Source organism: Strigops habroptila, chromosome 11 (genome assembly GCF_004027225.2).
Source record: "Strigops habroptila isolate Jane chromosome 11, bStrHab1.2.pri, whole genome shotgun sequence".
NCBI lineage: Eukaryota > Metazoa > Chordata > Aves > Psittaciformes > Psittacidae > Strigops > Strigops habroptila.
The window spans coordinates 1,187,007-1,208,717 of NC_046360.1; the positions used below are offsets into that span (position 1 = coordinate 1,187,007).

The 21,711-nt window shown below is 48.9% G+C and overlaps 1 protein-coding gene across 1 annotated transcript in view; it reads right to left on the reverse strand.

The window, feature by feature from the left end:
* Positions 1–20,938, reverse strand: part of KIAA1671 (KIAA1671 ortholog) — a 67,250-nt gene extending 46,312 nt beyond the window's left edge. The window contains exons 1-2 of the mRNA XM_030501041.1: positions 20,568–20,938; positions 433–567 (exon numbers count right to left, since the gene is read on the reverse strand). The gene's annotated coding sequence lies outside the window, so the exon portion shown is untranslated. The remainder of the gene's footprint in view (positions 1–432; positions 568–20,567) is intronic.
* Between the last annotated feature and the right edge of the window lie 773 nt (positions 20,939–21,711).

Genomic DNA, 21,711 nt, shown 5'->3' on the forward strand with positions numbered 1-21,711 from the left:
GTGCCTTTCAGACAGGCTGCTTACAGAGTGTATCACAAGGACAGACATCCTGCTCCTCCCCTAGAACAGCAGCAACAAACACCATTATTCATTGATCAGACCTAACCACCAAAGAATGCATCTCAAAGCCTACAAGAGCTTCTGCACAGCACTGAGTTCCCATTAGCAAGTTTCAAGGGTTGAGATGCTTCAAAATAAAGAAATAGATTTCTTTTGCAAAGCAAACACCTCGATGTTTTCATACAAACATCAACTCCTTCTTAAAATACAAATAGCTGCTCAGCTGCATTGAGAATGTACTTGCAGTTAACAAAAACAGCCAGATTGGTGTGTCTGAGAGTGTTATTGGTTACCTATTAGCTAAGGCCTAGAGTTACACAATGGAAATAAATGCATATTCTCCAGATCTCCAAAAGCTTAGCTGCCACTTACCATAATCTGCATTTTCTGCTGGAACTGATCCATACAACTGGATTCACTCCTCATAGTGAGAACAGGGTCCTGGTGCCCAAGATGGCATTAAGAGCAGGGGAAGGGATCACTGCAGCAGCACTGCTCAGGCCTCTCCTGCACACAAACAAAGAGCTTCAGAGCCCGGCGTGGCACAGACCCAGGCGCACAGGTAACACCACGAGACAGAAATCCTGAGCATCCAAAGGGAAACGAGCTGGCTGCCATGTGGAAGCATAAAGCCACCTCATTTAACTGTATACAGCAAATAAAAAGCTTATTCTTCAGATAGTTATTCAAGAATCAACAAAAATTGCCACCTACAGCCTGAAAGGTCAAACTGAAAGGTCTAACTTGGTGCGCACAATAGAGAGACCGAGCCTGAGCACAGGTAAAACCACGTCTCCACAAGTAGTGTTTGCAGTTCAGGTGCTGCCAGTCGCCGGTTAAACACGAGCTCTGCATTGCCATCATCTCAATTACTGCCATCTACTTTCTATTGTAAATCTCCGTTCTGTGGCCGCAGCAGGGAAGTGCCACCTGAGCAGCTGACCTTCAAGCGGCTGCTTTTCCAGCCAAATATGACTTTTGCCATGACAAAGCAGTTTTTCCAGGCTCTCACCACAAAGGCAGAGCAGCTTTGGCTTTAATTATATCCTTAGTGCAGAGACGAGGGCAAACCAGAGTAATTACAATTTCAGCAACAAGAAGTAACCTGAATTTGTCCTAATAAAAAGCATATTTAAGCTCTGGAGCAGATGCTGGTGGCTGTGTAAGGTTAGATGCTCAGTTTTTTCCCCTTTAAAAGCTGTCATTCTCTTGATTTTGAGGCAATTCATCCTGTACTTCACCGTGTTTCACCGAGGGGCTCAATTTTGTGTTGCCACCCTCTTGTCTACTTTTGGGCAGCCCTTGGGCTCCCCTCGCCCGATCTATTTTGGTGTGTATTTAAGCCCCCACCAAAACGCCTATTTGCAGATTCTGTGGAATATGGAGCCCCTGCATGTGAATATTAACCTAAAAAGCACAAACCCCACCGCAGACCATTGCCTTCCTGAGCCCGCAGTCTGGAAAAGGGTTATTTCACCTTCAGCTTCCCTTGAGCAGCCTGACACCACACTGGCACATAGATTGCAGGGATTTATTTTCGTCCCTTGCACTCATGCCTTCCTCTCTGGGGCAGGCTGTGGACTCACCTTGCCCGTTCCCTTTCATCTTCCAACCCACTTGGAATTGTGTCTCAAGCACTTACACCCTGTTCTAGCCCCCGCAGAGCCCATGACCTCTCCTTTCCAAAACAGGCACTAACCCAATGAGCTTATCAGCATCAATCTGTCCCTTCCTCTGTCTCACAGATCTGAATGAAGTCTTCCTCCCTCACCCACTCCTTATTCTAAGAAACATCATTAAAATCCGATGAATATGTTCTCACATTCCAAGGTTGCAAAGGTTTTGTAAGGAGAGTTATGCTCTAAACCAGGGAATCTTGCTGCAGTAAGGGTGATGCCAACAGGAAATACCACAGGGCAAAAATTCAGCTGCAAACCCAGCATCTGCCTTGCAGTGCTTGAGAATATGTTTGCTCCTCTCATCCTGGAGCTCTTTTCCTTTGGACAGGAAGAAGGGGGCACAGAGCTTCTTAAATGGGATAAAACTTGATCCTCAACGGAACGCAAGGCAGCGAGTATACGATGCGGGACATAATCCCTGCTAACAGTGTACAACTGCTGTCTCCAGCCAACATTGCTCAACCACAGCTTACCCATTTGGATGATATTTGTACCTTAGTTTTATTATACTACAGCTTTCCAGGATCCCGTTTTCTTCCACAAGACCTAGCAAAGTCCTGTGCTCACCCTCTACACGTCCCAGCTCCATCCAGCAAAGCCCCAAGCCACACTGCCCCCTTTTCTGGGCCCTGTTTTCCTCCACGCTCCCTCAGCTCCGGTCTCGCTCCCCTCGGCTGTTCTAGGGCACATTCGGGATGCACGAATGAAATTACCAATGGCACCAAAATCTCTCCTGCAATTCTTCCTGCTGATAATGAAGAGAACAGCGTGTGCAGGCCTGGCTCTTCCCTCTGCTCCTCCTCACAACTACTGCAGCCAGGATTTTTCCTGGGCCAAGCTGAACCAGGACAGGGTGTTTCAGGGATGCACATGCCAACACCACTCCAGGCTCAAGCAGAGTCTTACAGTGTTCATGTCCTGAGGTGCCGTCTGGGCTTTTAATTAAACAATCTATCTGTACAAAATGATTAACAGTCCTCCTCAGAAATCGGAATGGATTGTTCCCTTTGCAGTGTTGTGTTTGCTAAAATCCTATGGGAAGGGCTTTACCCCAAACACACCCTTTGCATTGCGCGCTGCCCTGCCCTGCCCACCACCAGCACGGAACTGGTATTTACCTCACTGGTAATTCCTTTAAGCCTATTAGGACAAGAGGAGCAGCAGCCTGCGGGTCCTTTCTGCACCACGAACCATGTGCTTATCACCAACTTCCTTGCTCATAAATAAGAATGTTTTAAATGACACAAAGCAAAATAATCTATAAGCTGTCCCTGAGTGCACAGCAGATGAGTCCATCTGTCCTTTGTAAGGATGGGAAACAGAAAAATTCCACAGAGAAAAATCTCTATGATGTCAAAAAAACCCCAAATAATAAACCTCCCCAAATCCAGATTATAAAACTGAAACAACCCAAAAGCATGGCTCCAACAGTGAATATCCCTGTTTACACTAAGAATACTCCAGTAGAAAACTATTAAACAAAGGATTTTCCTTCTTTAGAAACAACTTCAGCAGCAAATCTGCTGCCAGTACAAGAGAAGTCAGTGTGCAAATCCGGGAGGAGCTCTCTGTAACCACACGCACCAGAGCTCCTGGAAGCCCAGCTCTGCCAGGGACTGTACGTTCATCTCTGCTGCAGGTTCTCACTGGGACGGGAGGCCACGGGCACCACTGAAAACAAATGCAGTGACCAGACACAAAACAATCCAGGATTTATTTCCTGCCTTCTACAAAAGGCTTCCCCTGTGTCTTAAATGTTTCAGTCTTTATAAAAAGAATTATTTTCTTTTCCCTTTTTTCACCCCTTCCTCTCCTCACTGACCATGTATTGGCACCAGCGTACAGCAGGTCCCATCAGTTCTCCCGAGCAACTGTCCTCCTGCTGCCTCCTCCTGCACTTGCATTGCTGCTGACAGGATCCCTCCGTTAATTCTTGCTTAATCCAATCACTTACTGGGCACGTAGGAAGAAGGGAATAACTTCACCATGTGTGTGAATGCTGCCAGGACACACGACTTACACAGCACAACCAAAGTAACACAGAGATGGGGGAAAAAAACCCTTTCTGAAACCTTTATCACCAAGTGGATCATGTAACTAATTCAGTAAAGAAGGGTTTTTTCTGTTCTTGGATTTAAGCCTGATTCCCGTTATTAATATCGTCATTCCCTGAAGTGGAATCCACCAGTTATATTTAAGAGGACATACGGGGTCTTTTATTAAAGAGAAAGATGAACAAAAGTCCTGTCACTCTGGCTCTAAGTTTTAAAAATATCCCTGGACAAACTGATTCACAAAGTAAGAGCAGGAAATAAAACACATTTAAATCCTCTCTTCCCATATTCGCAGGGAAGTTTGGGAGAACAAAGGGCTTGTTCTGCTTCTCAATAATCGATAGTAACAGGTTGAGAACTAAAAGCACACCTTTCATATCTCACAAGAGATCTCCTATGACCTGCAAAGCCCCACAGATCTTTCATACTAATATTCCAAGTATTCCAAAGTTACAATCTTCCTCCATTCCCCAGGTACAAGCCTATTTGAAGCCTCTCTTTTCATTAAGGATGAAGTGCTGTTCCTTTGGACATTGCAGCCCAGTCCCATCCCAAGGATGAACCGCTCCGCTCTGACATTTCTCCCTCTGCAGAGAAAGATTACCGTTTGGTTAAACAAAGTGCACATCCTATAAATAGCAGCATTTACAAGCACTTGTAAAGCTCTAACTGCTATTGCCGGGACAATTGCATAACTACCATCACTCCTTAGAGCTGCACCGAGACCCAGACATGCACTAAAGAATAGGACTATCTTCTACAATCCTTTTCATCATGTGCTGCTACCCAAGCACTAGAGTGCAAACTTTACACCTCGTATTTCAATACCCATGTTAGACGGGTAAGGCAGTTAAAAGGGTAACAAATTATAAAGCACTACAAGCCAATAGCTTCAATAATTCAAACTGGCCTCACAGAGGCAATAACATTTACAGCAAGGCAAAAATGGGATGTTCAATACGCTGGCGTGCCCGTGGAATGGACAACATAAACCTGAGATTGCATTCCTGATGCAGCAGGACACAGAGACATTCACTCAGGAAAACACGTTAGTTTATGTTAAAATAGGATTCAACAGCAAGATGCAACAGTCTGTAACCACAAGGGAACACTCTGTGAGGGCTGGGCAGCACAGGGAGCCATCTCATCCTCCAAATTTCCTTGAGTTTGTGAGACAAAGATGAGTCTGGAGGGAATGATTTGTGACAAAATTATAGGTAATGACCCATTTCCGCAGCTGCCAGTCCTACAGAGCTGTCAAAGTGTGTGTGTGTCATGGACAGAAGCAACCAGACAGGATTTGTCGACAGAAATCAGTCGCTAGTGAGCAGGAGCATCCCTGCTCCTTTGCCCAGCAGCACGTCCACCCTCTGTTTAGAAGAGGCAGCGCAGTGGAGCAGGCCTGGAGCTAGAGGGGTTTAACTCCAGCTGCGTTTAGGAAACAGCTTCTGAATGTCATCCCTCCTGGGTCATCAGCCTCTGTTCTGTGCTCTCACCCCGCAGCCAGCCCAGCTTCCACCCGGCAGCATGGCCGGGCATGGTGCCCACCACCCTCCCCACCAACAGGATGCTCTTCTCCCCTGCAGTGCCAAATGATTTTAAAGGAAGAATCCAGGATTCTTCCCAGCAAAAGGAGATGCCTCCAAACACCAGCTGCGACTGTACCTTCCCCTGCATGGCTATCACATTTATCACCAATTCTCAGACCTGAAAACAGGCAAGGCCTCCAAAACTTTCTGCAGTCTTTTGGGGATGATTACAGCCTCTCTAAGACAACCAAAGGCAACTACTTCTCTGTGAAGATCAGCTTTGTCAAAGCCAGCCTGCTGGTTCGGGTGTTTCCTTTTCATACACCACTGCCAGTGTGTTCTCCTCAGGAGAGAGATCCATCAAGAGCACACTGACTGAAAGAGCACGTTAGGCATTTCCTGACCTGCACAACTACACCTCATTCTTCCATAATTTCATCCTCCACAACCCTCTCATTGACAGTTTCAGAGTAAACTCTTCTCCCTTCCAAGTTTCACAGAGGGTCTAATTTCTTTTGAAAGCCTCATGAGAGCAAGCTAGAACAAACCCTACCCAAAGGAGAAATGCTTTCAGATGTTGGTGAATCATCATTTTTTGGTACCAGCTGCTGCGCATCCTCACCCCCCTGAGTCACTGCTCGCTCTCTGCACGAGGGACTCCATCGGCTCACCAGTGGGTGGGCATCTTCAGAAAGCCCAATGCTTTTGGCAGCTGAACCAGAGAACAAAAGCAAAACCTTGATTTGTGCCAGCGGAGGAGGACACTCAGCAGGAACACCACGAATTACTGGGCAAGGCTGAGGAGTGTTTGTGCGGAAGGTCGGTATTCCCAGGAGGCCTCAGAAAGTGCTGGTTTGTTTGCTTGTGTCATCCAACATTCGCTTTGTGGTCAGCTTCAAGTCCTGGTAATACTCTTTTAGGTTTCATCCTTGTAAATGTGTTTCACCCACAAACAAGACCTTGCAAATAACTTCCCCCCATTATACACAGTTTAGCATGAAAAGACGACATTCCAGGAACAGCTCCAGCACATGCCAGGTGAAATATTAATGACTGGGCTTGGATACAGGCAAGAAGAACTGACTATGGAACTGAAAAAGAGGTCAAGCCAAGGCTCTTGGAGGCCAATGTTCAGTTGCTTCAGGCAGAACCCTGCCCCACCTGCAGCTCAAAAAGTCACCAGGGCCGTGTCCCTGACACAACAGAGGGTGGATTCCTTAATCTGCAACCTGGCAAATTTCTCCTCAGACCTTTTCAGAATCATTAGAGAACTTCCTCCTGGTTAATGTGTGGGAACAACACAATCCTCTTGCTGCAGGAAGCTTTTAACTGTATTTAGAATACATTTTCATAGAATGCCAGACTGGTTTGGGTTGGGAGAAACCTCAAAGCTCATCCAGTTCCAACCCCCTGCCATGGGCAGGGACACCTTCCACTAGAGCAGGTTGTTCCAAGCCCCTGTGTCCAACCTGGCCTTGAACACTGCCAGGGATGGGGCAGCCACAGCTTCAGATTTGGATTAGGATAAATTTTTCTGCACAGATTCTAAAGGAACAGGGTTAAATCCCTGGCTATGTCCTTTTCGTTCTCCTATGCTGTACATCCCAAATACAATTAATCACATGCTGATTTATTTATACCTCCTTTGAGCGTGTGGTCTCCACAACCCTGCTTTAGAAAGGGTGAAACGTGGTTTGTTGCTGTTTCAGAACACATCGAGCAGCCACCAACCCCTCTGCCCTCGCGCAGGCAGCACTTCCGAGCATCCCTTTTTAGGGATGAAGCCCTGAGGCCAGGCAGGGCTGTGTATTCCCTACAGGCTCCGGCTCTGGGTGGGAATGCTCCCATTTGGCAGGCACTCCATGGACGCAGCTGAAGCAGAGCAAGCGATGGAGGAGCCAGCTGCCCGCAGCACAGACAGAAATATAGGATGGAAAACAACCTTTGGCACTCCCCTACAGAATGCCACGTCCAGTACCAGGTTTCAACAGTCAATGGAGCTCAGAGACCACCCACACCAGGAAATATTTACTGTGACTGCCTGTACTTCCTGTCCCCTTGGCAGTAAGGGAAGCAAAGGACACTGTGCCAGCCTCAGGGCTGACAGGACACAGGTAGCACTGCTGGAGTCTCTGGTTTGCTCACTGTGCTCGCTGCCAGCAGAGCTACCAGCTGCTGCAAACGCTTTATAGGCAGCAGTGATGTTACTGGGACAGTTTCCTCCCAAAACACTGGTGAAAATTACATGGAAATTGAAACTATTTATTGCACAGAGCAAATGCGAAGTCAAAATACTGCTCAGAAAATCCCTTGCTACGCTTGCCAGCAGGATGGAAACAAAGCTACGGAGAACTACAAGGAGAACTACTCCTGGAAGGTGGGTCTGTGCCTGACCCAGTGACATGGGAGCCAAAGAACAGAGTGAAACCATCTGTGGGCTTGGGTTTATTAAAACATCCACCTACTTGGTGCAGAAATAGCAAGTGCCTTCACAGAACCAGTGCTTGTGAGCAAGGGCTCTGAAGCCTTCAGAAATAAACCTGACACATCACCCCTGCCCCCAGGCAGGAGCTGGGGGGCCGGATCGCTTGCCCAAGCTGAGCTGCTGAAGGTCACTGTATTGCAGCGATGTGAGCAGACGTTTCCTGCTTGCCTTTGAGTGTGGCAGGTGCTTCTGTGGCAGAAGGGCCCGTAAGAAAGGACAAAGCCCATAATCCCCGATCGTCCTCTTCAAATTCTAACAGGATTTCCAGCGCTGGAAGACGCACGCCTTGCATGGTAAAGCCTGGCATGGTAAAGCACCTTCAGAACGTACAACCAGCTCACACTGTGCTGTGATTGACTCAGATATCACCAGTACCAATTTATAAATGCTACAGCTTTTATACATTCATCTGACTGCCAGAAAAGGGATGAAGGTATTGCCGTATGGAGAACAAAATAAAGCGGTTTCACCAAGAATTTAAGCAAACCTGAGGCTGTTGAAGGAGCAGCACCTTCAACAGGTCACTTCAACAGTTCAATCACCTGAACCAATCAAACACCTGAACCCATAAAACAGAGGATAAAGGAAACACAGTGATGGTGTAGAAGACCAAAAAGAATCATGACAGATTAAAAATGGTATGTGTGTATCCTCTCCAAGATAGAGCACCTGGGCAAAGCTAAACTGCATGGTTTCCATAAGGAAGTCAGCTTTCCTTCTGTTTTAGTCCTCAGGATTTGCTCTCACCATGCAGATTCAAAGCCACTGACAGCCACTGAAAAGAGCTAAAGAGTGACTGGCCCTGGGGAAATGTCTGTGGGACAACACTGTTTGCTCACGAGGCAGAGCAGAGCCAGAGCTGCTGGGCAAGGGGAGAGCATCACCCCCTGTGCAAAGCTGAGGGGCAGAGACCCACGTGAGGAGCTGCGGAACCAGTGCAGCCCCAGTCCTGCACAAGGGCAGGGGGTGACCGACATCTGTACCTGAGGTCTAAGCATTAAGATCCCTTCAATTCTACAAAAAAGAAAGAGGGTTTCCACTGTATTAGTTTTACCTGTTCTTGTGTTAAAGGACGGACTCTGAGGCTGCAGTCACCAGCTCATAGACTCATTCACAAAAAGCACGTGCCATCTACAGGCAAAACACTGAGAGCAAAGATGTTGTAATAGATTATGCTGCTTCTAAGCTTTCACCCAGCTGAAACAAACTTGTCATTGTATAGTCTTGTTACAGATGTTAATGTTCTGCTTTGGCTCTTACAGCTCTGCCATTTGATGTCTTCACCGCCTGACGTTCCACTTGCTTTCTTAAAGACTCATATGCTCTAAAGCTGTGTTCAACAGCTTTGGGTTTTACTGCTAACAACATATCTTCTTTCAGCACAGCCAGCCAATATTGTCCAGCAGCAGTTTCCCCACTCACACCACCATTCTACCTTCCAAATGTTTGCGTTAGTCATAACAGAAGCACGTAGTCTTGCTTTGTCAACAGGCAGCTACACTCAAGCCCAAAATACTTGTCCCGAGCACTACTCTAGAAATGAGCTGCAGCATAAGGGGAGAAAGACACTCTGAACTGGTCCTGCTCTGAACAGGGGTTGCTCCAGATGATTCCCAGAACGGATTATTCCATTCCACAAACTAATGAACAAGTTCTAGGCCTGCTCCTCTAAGCTGTAGCAACCTTTGTCTGGAACCTTCCACTAGAGCAGGTTGCTCCAAGCCCCTGTGTCCAACCTGGCCTTGAACACTGCCAGGGATGGGGCAGCCACAGCTTCTCTGGGCACCCTGTGCCAGCGCCTCAGCACCCTCACAGGGAAGAGCTTCTGCCTCAGAGCTCATCTCAATCTCCCCTCTGGCAGGTTAAAGCCATTCCCCTTGGCCTGTCCCTCCAGGCCCTTGTCCAAAGCCCCTCTCCAGGTTTCCTGCAGCCCCTTTAGGCACTGGAGCTGCTCTAAGGCGTCCCCTTAAGGAGCCTTCTCTTCTCCAGGCTGAACAAACATGAAATAGAACATGAGGAACCAGAGCAGTGATACATTTCCTCCCATTTCTGAACAAAAGTATGTTTAAGCCAAGACCTCTGCCAGCACAAAGCCTGCACACGCATGAGCCATCGTTTGCTACCTTGCTCTTCACAAACATGATGTTATTCAGTACTACCAAGGCCGGTAATGAATTATTGATCAATACACAAGCTAGAAGATACTGACTACAACATAGTCCCCTCCACCTCCTTGGGTGCTTGAGAAAGCACAGAAAGGGGAAAATGCCCATTAATTGAAAGGCAACAGGTTAGACACTTCAAATGCTCATGTCTCTATTGAGGGGGGAGGGAGAAGGAAGTAAAACAGCAGAAGTGTGAGAAAGCATCACTGAGAACGCGGCCGAGCCTGGCTGGGAGCACCCCCCTGTGCTGGGAGCACCCCCCTGTGCTGGGAGCACCCCCCCTGTGCTAGCGGGGGCACAGGGCGAGGCGAGGGCAGGCGGTGGTGGCTGCTCACACCACGCTCACACCTTGAGCAGAGAAGTGCAGTTTAACCACAAGTCAACAGTGGGGTTTTAATTCTCTGGGAAGTTTTAAGCACAGAAGCCACAGAACCACTCAACACATCGAAATGAAGGTAAGAGTAACATAAAAACACTTTAAACAGCGCAGACCTGTCAAAGAACAGATGGTGCAGTGTGGAGATCACCTACATATTTTGGAGGTCACAAAAACCAGCAGGAATGAAGGGTCACAGGTATGTTCTCAGTAGTTCATCCAGAACCTGGGCATCAGCACTCGCCTGCCTGGGAGCATCCAGGCCCAGATGCTTCCCTCGGATCACACCCTCACCGCTATTACAGCAGCCCCAGAGCCTGATCCAAATTTCTCAGGGCATATCCAAAGAAGGGATTTTAACAGCATTTTAGTAACCCGAGAATGATCTCACAGTGAACTTGGAAACAGCATCTTTCCAAGGTTATTACAAAGAAGGATCCTTTGAAATCTGACCCAAACCAAAGCCAGAATACACGGAGTTCTCCCAGCTCCACTCCTCTGCCCGTGTCCATTCCTGCCCCCAGAAAGCCACGCAGCAAAGCGTGACTGACTGATCCTGGGTTTAGCTTCCCTGTTAATAGCACTGGATGCCTCTGGAAGGCACAAGACTCATTCACCAGCTTCAAGAGGCACGGTAAGTCCTGCAGCTCCTGGGAAATCTCCTGAGCCAACTCCCTCACTGGCCTTTTTGCTGCAGATCTGCACGTTCAGGTAGTGGCACGATGCTCTCACGAGAACAAGGAACTGACTCTGGATCCAGAATTCCCGCAGGAGGAATCCTGTCTGAATGAAACCCTTCTCAGAACAACCATGCCAACCCAGGGAGCTGCAGGTCAAATGCTTCCTCAAGCCAGTGGCAGGCTTGGCCACTGCAATCAATGATTCACACATCCCAGCAGCTTTCAGGAGACAGCAGCCAGTGGAGGATGCTTCAGAAGTGACAAAGGCACAAAATACCTTTTCTTTTCAGTTTCCAGTAATCTGTAGTTTAGAGACTTGATGAGCCAGCAGAAGACCAGGTGAATGAAAGACACACAACGCAGGATGGAGAGACCTACCTGACCCAAACTGCCCAACGTTCAGGCAGCACATGGCCTGTTTGTTTTGCAGCAAAACGATAAACCCTCCAGATTGTGATGCCTAATAAAAGCCAGTCCAACTTCTTCTAAACACTGTCTTGCGCACTGGTTTAAAGCCAATATTGGCTGGACAGTTGTAAACAACCTTCTGTTAATTATATAGTTTAAAATACACACTCATGCCTCAACAAGCTTTTCACTCCAGGCCCCTCTCCAGTACACTCTCCAGACGTAATCGAGGGCAGAGCTGTTGAATCTGGCCAACACCACATTCTGTAGTTGCTCTTTGAAGACAGGTTCTGGTGCTGCCTGTCTCTCTGATCATTAGCAGTTACTACCCCCGGTCTCAAACTAGTCAGACAGCTCCACAACCTGAGCCCATCAAGCACTGGCAGTGGCCTCCACGCAAAGCAATGCCAGGGACTCGGCAGGAGCAGGAAGCTGCCAGGCAGCCAAGTGTCCAAACAGCACCCGCTGCCTTCCAGCATGTGCCACCACCTATTCTAAAGCTCTCCAGACACTAACCTGCCTTCTGCTTCACTGCTTCCTTCTCGCACTGCTGAAGATGTTCTCAAACTCTGGGTTGAGGCGCTCCTCCCACATCCACAGCCTTTTCCACACTCCCCATCAACAAGTGAGTCCTGGCAGAACCAGTGTAATTAGCAGGATGCTGAGATGCAGATCTCCAGAGCAGAGCTGCCTCGCAGTGTTTGAAGGAGCCAACATAAGCAGAAAATGGAGCAGGTCACCACTTATAAAGGTTTGAAAGCAGTGAGAAAAATCCAGGCTACAGCAGCCCCGAGCAGGAGGCAGGACAGGAGGCAGGCGTCACCCTGCCCTCAGAACTTGTGGGAAGGCTCCAACTGTCCCGAGGTACAATGATGCTTCTAACTCACCAGGAGGAACACCACCGAGCTCAGCTTCCCAGGGTGACTCGGAAGGATGTAACACACATACAAGCACAGTCATTGAAAACTACCCTCACCTGCTCCTTACAGAGCCAAGCTTGTGCAAAACCCATCTCAGTCAACCATACGTCTGCAGCACAGAAAAGCTGGATTCAAAATTAACTACTTTTAACAGTGTGTGCAACTGATCCCAAACAAACATGTCACTGTGTGATCATTACTTCATACAAGTATCACATACGCTTTAACGCGTCACAAGATCTCTAAAGATACTACACGTTGGTTAGGAATCAATGCCAGTACACATTCATAGTATGCCAGACCAAATACGAGACAAAAGGCTTCGTGTTGTTTGTAAAGGGTGTCAGTACTGGGGCCTAAGTTCCACCTCTGCTTCAATACACTCTTGTTTCATTTCTGCATGCACACAAACAATGAATTCCATCATTACAGCTGCTGGTCTCCCCCAGCCTCCAAGCCTTCACCCTCTCCACCGCGGCATCACCTCCTTAGATTTCATCTTCAGGCATAAGCACCAGCACGATAGTGACGCTGTTTAAGCAAGTACTCCATGTAAAGAACTCAAATCAATCCGAGATCTGCAGACACATTTCTTGCACGTGGTTACAACCCAGCACACAAGAAGGCTGCTCCCTGCCCTAATCCAAGCCTCTGTGCTCTAAGCGCAGCGCAAAGGCTCTGATGGAATCTGCAAGCACTGCAGAAGCAAAAGGAAGCACAATTCCAATATGTTTAACAACTGAATTAGCATAATGCTCACCACGCAGAAACCCGCTTCCCCGACCTTGAAACGCTGCTCTGTAGCCATCGATGAGCCCTTCCTACGAGCGCCGTGATTCAACTATGGTGAGGAAGAAGTGAGAAAACATCCGTTGCTCTGTCAAGTTGAGTGAGAATGGGTCAGACACACGGAAACCTCTCCTGCAGCCTCACGCCACCACGCAGCAACACTGAGCATCTCTGTCCTAAGGAAGACCGAATTTAGGCGAGTAACTAAAGCTCTGAAGCTGTACTGGAACTCTACCTAACCAAACCAATTCATTTAATCTCTCATTCGCAAGCAGGAACCACAGAGAGCAGCAGTGATTTTTCAACACTAATATTGTGAAGAACAAATTGAACATTATGATGACCAGTGAGAATTACACTACATTAATTCAAACATGTTTTAGAAATGGTTAATATTATTTGTATAAATCAAGACATCTGTTTGCTTGGACATAACTGTTACTGTAGGCTCAAACGTGCAGAAGAAAAGCCCTGTATCATTTGTACATGTGGACTACAAGAACAGGACAATACTTCGGTAAGCCTGCAACCGTCATGTTGCTTAAAACATTCCAAGGGCAGATTATACTAATATCTGACATTTAATAATGCCAAAAGAGCGAGAGCACCGTTTGACCACAAGTAATAGAAATGGCTTTTCTTGTAAAGGTCTCTAAGGCGGCAGCTGAGCTGCACAACCCCAGCACGAGCACTCCTTTTAGAAAGGCATCTGCGCCCATTTTGTTCAATGAAGAATTCCGAGTGTTCTCACGAAATATCAAGCACAATTCTGGCAGCCAAAATTCCAGCCCTGTTTAAAACACATGATGGCTTTGCTGGGCCGAATGCCTTCATTACGGATGAGACAGCTTTGTCCATCCAAAGCCTTGTATGGTTGAACATGCTTGCAGCAGATAAACATCCCTCTTCAAGTTTGGCACAACTCGCTCCCTACCAGGAGCTCCTGATACTATGGCTGAGCTGAAAGAGCAGCCAGACTTAACGCAGGCTGCAAGCTGGCCTCATTAAAACACAGAACAAAGACAAACGTACATCCCATTCCTCTTTATGGTTTTCAAATTCTCATCAACGCTGTGAAATAAAGATCAAGCTAGTTTTACAACAGGAGGAATAACAAGTCTCAGAACTTTACATATATTGATATGACTTGTTGAAAGGCACGGGAAGCGTGTGTTTACCAATACCAGAAGAAACAGTCACTATGAAAACAAACAGAAGGGGCTGATGTGTGTGGCAACAACACTGTTTGCATCAGCAAAAGCACACAAAAATACTCATATTTCCATGCATTTCATTAAAATACTGGCAGCTTTTTACCCTTAGGAACTATGAGGGGTAGAACAGTTTTTAACAACTAGATTTAAAGAAAAACTAACAAAATAAAGGCATCGGCACCTTCTCTTCTCCACCTCTCTCCATCACGTCATGCTTACCTATTTAAAAAAACTGAATGCAGCTCATTTTCTGTTTCTTCTATTTTTGCCAGCATCTCCTTTGCACCCAAGTGCAGCAAAGCCAAAGCTGTGGATGGATTCCTGGGCTGGCCCAGCTCGAGGAGCTCCCACGCTTCCCAGCAAGGCCAGAGCTCAGCGGCCTCGGCGGCCGCACGGAACTGGGTCAGGCCTGTGCCGCAGTGAGAGCTCCCTCCCCAGCCCCAGCCAGCTCGAAGGGGTATTCTGAGCTGGGGAAAGGCCCCAGATCAACGACCACCCCCCCGAAAGCTTACACTGAATCTGTAAAATAAGACAAATAAAAACCACCCCAAAGCTGGCGCCGTTCATATGCCGTGTACTTACACTCTCGGAAGCGCTGGAATGCACATGCCCCCTTTTTCTTTCTAAGTGAAAACTGTGCAGATAACCAAACCTTCAGCAATTGAATTGTTATCTTTTTGTACTTGTTACAGCAGGCTAATGACCATCCTGACTCATAATCACTGCAACAGTACAAAGCTTTCAGTTCTCACAGTGCTGCAAGACCAACGCTTATCTTCTTTCAGGCATGCAGCAGCTTTATTACAGCCCAAAACTCAAAGTTTGGGCACTTAATACTGATAAGAACTTTTAATGAACAGCTCAGTAAGTGCCTTTAAAGCAGTTCAGATTCTCCCCCCTCCCCCCCATCCCAACATTTAAGTGCATGTTCATAGGACATGACTCAAAACAAAACCAAGCAATGTTTTGGATAATAATCCTCTCTAGTCCCAGATTGCTCACGTTGCATCACCACAATCACACAGCCTAAGAACAAGTTCATTTCCTCTGCAAGCATGTTTCATAGTGATGAGTATTAAAAAAACTCAACTCCCATTGTTTCAATGTAATTTTGAGGTATTCAGGAACTGTGAAAATATGTATTAACAGTCTCCTAATTATACAGCTGCACTGAAAAATAACCCCAACCAGCTTGGGAAGCCGTTTGAAGGCTTTCTTGTCTGCAGAAGTTCCAGCATTAGGTATTTCCAGAACAAACCAAAGACAGTGGGAGGCAAGAAAATAAGTCACCTTGATTTGAGAAAAGAATCTGAAGATTAGGCTGTTTACAGAAGAATAATCTAGGCTCTTAAAAGAGGTTTTTAAGCCTAGGCCTGAGGAAAATCATCATCCAGCAGATCTCCATACCCTTTTCTCTCCAGAACTCAATATCCAGGTTAAGAATCTGGTTTTCCTCCGACTAACAGAACCTAAGGCATGGAAAGTCCCCTGCAGCTAAAATTGCTTCACCCACTGAAGCCCATTCAAGGAAAACAGCAATTGATTTGTGGGGGTTATTTTGAAGCTGTGCTCTAGTAAAGGGCTTGAGATTTCAGACAAAAGTTGATGTACACCCTTCAAACGTACCAAAAGTCAACAAAGGACAACTGCTTTCACCTCTTTTGACACAGCAAGTCGGGTATCTCCTCAGAACCGGCTCCTTTCAGTCACGTCTCGCTTGAAGCTCGCGCATGGGCAACCAGCAGCAAATCCCTGTACATTCAACCTCACAGAGCAGATGCATCTAGAGTTTGCCGAGCATGGGGTCTTCCAGCTACACTGTTAAATCCATCAGGCCTGTGGCTGTTTAGGAGGCTGTGATTAGGATTCAGGACTAGTTTGTTGTGGAGGGAATTCCACAGCTCTCCTGCTGCTATTATTCCAGTCTCTTTGGCTGCACACTCAAGACAACCCCACAGTGGTTTACCCTGCAGAGGCTACTACTGCAACCAGGGTAGCAGCACTTAAATGGACTTCTGAGGCAAAAGCAAAGAGTTTGCGGCTTTTTCCATAGGATGTCTTTGGGCAATCCCTACATACACAACAAAAAACACACCGAAACCATTGCAACATTCTCAGGTTCTACTCACCCTCATGCATCAAACACAAACAAGTGATACAGATTGTGCTCACAGCATCATTGCGAGCTTCATGCCTGGGCTTGCAGGATTAAGTAGTTTACTTCAGTCTCGCTTTTACAAACAGCCCACTGAATGCAGAACAATCTCCTGTCCCATGAACGCCTCTTTAAAGTATCCAACAGACATAATACTTTCCTCTCAAAAGCTGCCTGCTACTTCACAATTGAACAAGGAGCCCCAAAAGGCTGCACATGCATTAAGAAATAAATTAATACATAAATCAGCAGAAAAACTAAGGCACTGAATACCTCCAACAGCATCACGCAAATTCATCAAGCTATGGAAGTGAAAGACAGACTTCCAACCAGCGTTATTCACACCCTCGTGCAGGAAAACATCCTGTAGGAACAAAGAGCTTGAAAATAAGAACAGTGACATTACACTTAACTGGATGCAGGACATTCAGAACTCGCACTTAGACATGCACACACACACCCCTTTACTAGTCAAATTTGTAAGTGACTCCACAGCTCACAACTCAGCATGACAACCTCATCTGCCAAGGGAAACTTCCCCAGCCAGTGAGCAGAGCCAAGTTACCAGCTCCGGCGGAATATCAATTCAGGAAAACATACCAAGTCCTAGAGAAAAATCTGGATATATGTGACTGCTCAATAAGAAACCAGTACAAGTTTTACACACATGAGCAGCCCAAGGTATGTGAGAGGTAGGTTTCTGCTGTCACAACTGCCCCATGTCCCTAACTGACATGCTCAGAGTAATCCTCTCAAATGATCACAGACTGGTTTGGGTTGGAAGGGACCTTATAGATTATCAAGTTCCAACCCCCAACTGGATCCTGATCAAGTGCAGTCCCAAGTCCGGTGCCCCTGACCTGTGGAGCATTCCCCACAAGCACTGCTACACTGACATTTTCAAGACTATGGGAAGCTTTCTTACCACTATTTAAAAACTCAAGGACAGGACAAAAAAAATCACAAAGAGCTCTAACAACCTGGCTCTGATGATACTTGGGAAACCTACCAGAAGAGAGAAAGCTCCGTGACCTAAGATCAAACAAAGACTAATCCCGAGGAAGGCACCAGGCAGCCAAGGCATCAACACATTCTTCACCAGGGCGAGTGCGCTCCCTTTTCACTTGACAGTAACCAAGCATGTGTGAAAGAAGGGAGGTAACAGGACTGGCTTCAAAATTATCTAGTAGCTAGAGAAGCAGAAGTGCTGAATGGAGCAGAGTCCAGGACAACACCCAAGCAAAACCACAGAGCAAGCAAAGAATCCCAGGCAGGAATACCTGAGCTGCCATCGACCTTCCACCGGGACCTGCTGGTCAGGACTCAAACCTTCCACACAGGGTCTAAATTCTACCTTCAGTCCATGGGCAGTAGGGGCTGGCAAACTTGTCAAAGGCAGACCTCGGAGTCTGAAATTCTTTCTTTCAATAAGGTCTATTTTATTTCATTTTCCTTTGGGAGCAGTGAGGCACACAGGAAGCGTATTACTACTGTCAGAGGAGTCTGCAGACACACGAGGGACCCAATTAGCACCCAGGATGACAGTGCTACACATGGCTGGAAACAGTACTTAAAAATAAAACAGGCAACCAAGCACCGCACACAGCTATCAGGATGGCAAGGATCAGAGGAGGTAAACTGCTCCATCATCAGACATTAACATTTTCCTGCTCTATGGGCACGGTGTCAGTCAAGAGCCCAGGGCAGGAGAACATATCTGAGTACTCTGCTCTTTCTCCTCCAGCCTCCAGGGCTGCAGCGTGAGCACGAACCTGGGACTCTGACACTCACGTCGTTGCCACCACATATAAAATGAGATAAAATGAGATAGCAAAACCCAACAAACTCGGGTATCTGAGTCAGGAACAGTCCTAGGGTTTGACTTCTTCTAGGGACTGGACTTCCCATACTATGACACTCTGGAGTCGCTTTTTTCTAGCTCTTCTCTATACTGGAAAAGAAACACTGAGCTGCAGATTAGTTCAGAGCATCGTCTGAGAGAACAGACTCCAGTTTACGAGTGTATTTTCAACAAACCATACGCCTATCAAAAGTGAATTACAGGCCACATCTATTTAAATGGGATTCCTACCTCTTTAATTATTCTCAAGTAGAAAGGCTTTATAGGTTTACTTGCTAATAAATATCCTTGACAACTTTTACAGAAAGAGGCAGAGCATACAGTGATGAAAATCCTACCAAATAAGAAAGTGAAGTTTATAAAGTCTGGGGGTTTTTTTATAAGGTCTTTACCTGGGTTAAGCTGCCAGGCAGCTTTACCGGAATTTCTGCCCCACATTGTCTGTTTCCCTACTGCACCCTGAAAATGTCACAGGAAAACAAAGAAAAATGGTATTTTCATGTGGTCATTAAAAAGATGCAAAACCTTCTGATTTCTGGAAGAGAGACAAGGAAAGAAAATACCAACAACCTTCAGTTCTGGCAAAAAGTACCTCTGAAGCAGCTGAACAACTTCCCAGTTACCCTGGAAACATAGTTCACCTCTTCAGCCTACCATGAAAACTGCCTGCAGTTACCACGGTGGCAGGAAGCATCAGCTTGACAAAATGTCCCTTGCTGTGTGCTGCCATTCCTGCAACGCAGACCCCGTGTTCCACCACCAGCAACACTTCAGCTCCAATACAGTTGTGCTGCTAAACTCCAGGCAGCCAAATCCATAGGTATTATAAAAGGTTACGGTATCTCGCCATGGTACAGCAGAGCTCTGCCATCTGCCAAGTGTGATTTCCCTTAATCCCATTCCTCACACACAAATCAAAAACACGGGGATTACGCCACAGAAATAGAAGTCAAGTCAATACCTGAACCCACAGGATTAATCTCCTGCGCTCAGACAGGAGAAATGCCACAACAGTAACGATGCTGCAAACAGAGGGGGGAAGGCAAAGCTCTTCACAGGACTCAACACCACGCAGGAAACAGCGATTTCCCAGATTAGCTTCACCCTTCCAGAACCCCAGTTCTGCTCCCTCCCAAACCCAGGCGCAGAACTCCACATAAACCCAGGGAACCGGGAACTGACCTCCTTCGGAGCAGCTTTTTCCACCCATAAGCAGCACTCCACAGCCCCCCATCCACACATCAACCACTTACATTTGGAATTCAGGAAGAAAAACGGACAAATAAATTGCATAACAACACAAATCTGCCCTCCCAAACGCCAGACGTGCTTCTACAATAAAGAGCCGGACACACACACGGGCTGATGTGCCAGCAAGCCAAGGTATGTGCATCTGCAACTGAAAGGAACCAGCACAATGACCTTAAACTGGCACTTAAAACTGTTTCAGGTATGTTTCCTGAAGTCCAAGGCAAAAGGGAGTCACATACCGCGCTTGGGATGCCAAATCCCTCCTGCAGACAGCTCCTCACCCGAGCAGAAGTCAGCTCTGCTGTGAACTCTTCGGGGGCAGAGGGAGGGGGGCATCTTTATTTGTACATTTAAGAACACCAAGCACATTACCGTCACTAATCCAGAGGGGAACAGATAATTGCAGCGCTTACAAAAGTCATCTTGGATTACAAAATAAGGCTCTAATCTGCAGCGCTCGCCAGCAGAACATTATACCCATGAGCCATCAAAATCACCACCGGAGCACCCACACCGGCGCGGCTGCGGAGCCACGGGGGGGATTTCTCTCTCCCAAACACAAACGCACACACGAGGAGCCAACTTCTCCCCTCGCCCTTGGCTCTGACGCAGTGAAAAACAAGCGGCGAAGCGACCCACCACCACGGTGACGGACCCACACGGGACCCCGCACACAGAGACCCCGTTTGCGCACAGGACCCCCGCGTGTGTCCGCTCCCCCCCCGCCGCTACCGGGGAACCGGGACCCGCGGGAGCAGCACGGGCAGCCCCCCCCTCCTTCCCCTGGCTCGGCTCTGGGGGCTACGGCTCTCGGAGCGCTCCCTTCAGGGTGAGCGAACCGGAGCCGCCCGCCGCCTCCCCGGGCCGGGCCGCCTTTGTCCCGGCGCCGCCACCAGCGCGGCTCCGCGCCCCGCACCGCGCTCCCACCGCCCTGCGCTTACCCTGACGGGGCACCGACTCGTCCCTCGGGGCAGGCGGCGCGGGACGGCGCTGCCCCCGCCGCAACCGGGGAACTTCCCAACTAACTTTGAGCGCGGCGGAGCGCGGCGGCCTGCCCGGCGGAGGGCGATCGGCGGCCGGGCACGGCCGGACACCCCCACCCGGGAGGCGGGGCGGGGCGGAGCGGGGGCCGCCCCTCCGCGTTCCCCGGGGCGAGGGTCTGCGGGCGGGCGGCGGAGGGGAGCGGCGCGGAGGGGCAGGGCCTCGCCCGGTCGCGGTCGCGGTCCCGCCGCGCCCCCCCGGAGCGGAGCCGCGGGGCAGGGCCCGGCCCCTTCTCCCCACAGCGCCAGGAGCCGCGGCGCGCGCGCAGCCCGGCCCGGCCCCGCGGGAAGCGCCTCTGTTGCCATGGCGACCGCACGGCTCCGCCCCTTTTCCACCTGCTCCGCGGTGGTCCCGGGCGCGGCTCCGGGGCCGCGGGTTCGCGTCCCGGCCCTGCCGCTCCACCCCGCCGCGGGTGAGGGCAGCCGCCCCTCGGCAATGCTGCCCGTCCTCCGCCCCGAAGCACAGCACAACCCCCGGCAGCACCCACCCCCCCCGGGCCTCTCAGCCTCCTCGGGCGGGCGCTGGGTGAGAGGCACCGCGGGCAGGGGCGGCCCTTCCGGGTGAGCTTAGTGCCACCATGGCTGAGGCGCTGAGCTTTGGGCTGCAGTGGGGGACCCTGCGGCAGCCTGCAGGGTGCTCACATGGTGGCAGGAGTCAGTCCAAGGAGCACATCTCCTCACACCAGCGTGTTCCTCCTCAGCCACATGCCCCCCCCGAAATGGCGCCCAAGTCACTGAACGTGCCCACAGCCGCCCCAGTGGCCCCTCTGGCGCCTCCGGGGCCGGGCCATGGGTGTAGTAACGCAAATGCTCCAAAAGCTGCGTTCCGTCGTTACAAAAGGTGTGGCCCCGTGTGACGGAGGAGTCCAAAGTCAGCTCCTGAGGCATGGCCGGCGCCGGGCTCCTGACTCACGGCCCGCGGGCAGCGCCTGGGCTGCGGCCCCGGGGACCAAGCTCACAGCGGGTATGGAGCAAGGGCAGTGCTGTGGCACCAGGGCACTGCTGTGGCACAAAGGCAATGCTGTGGCACCAGGGCAATGCTGTG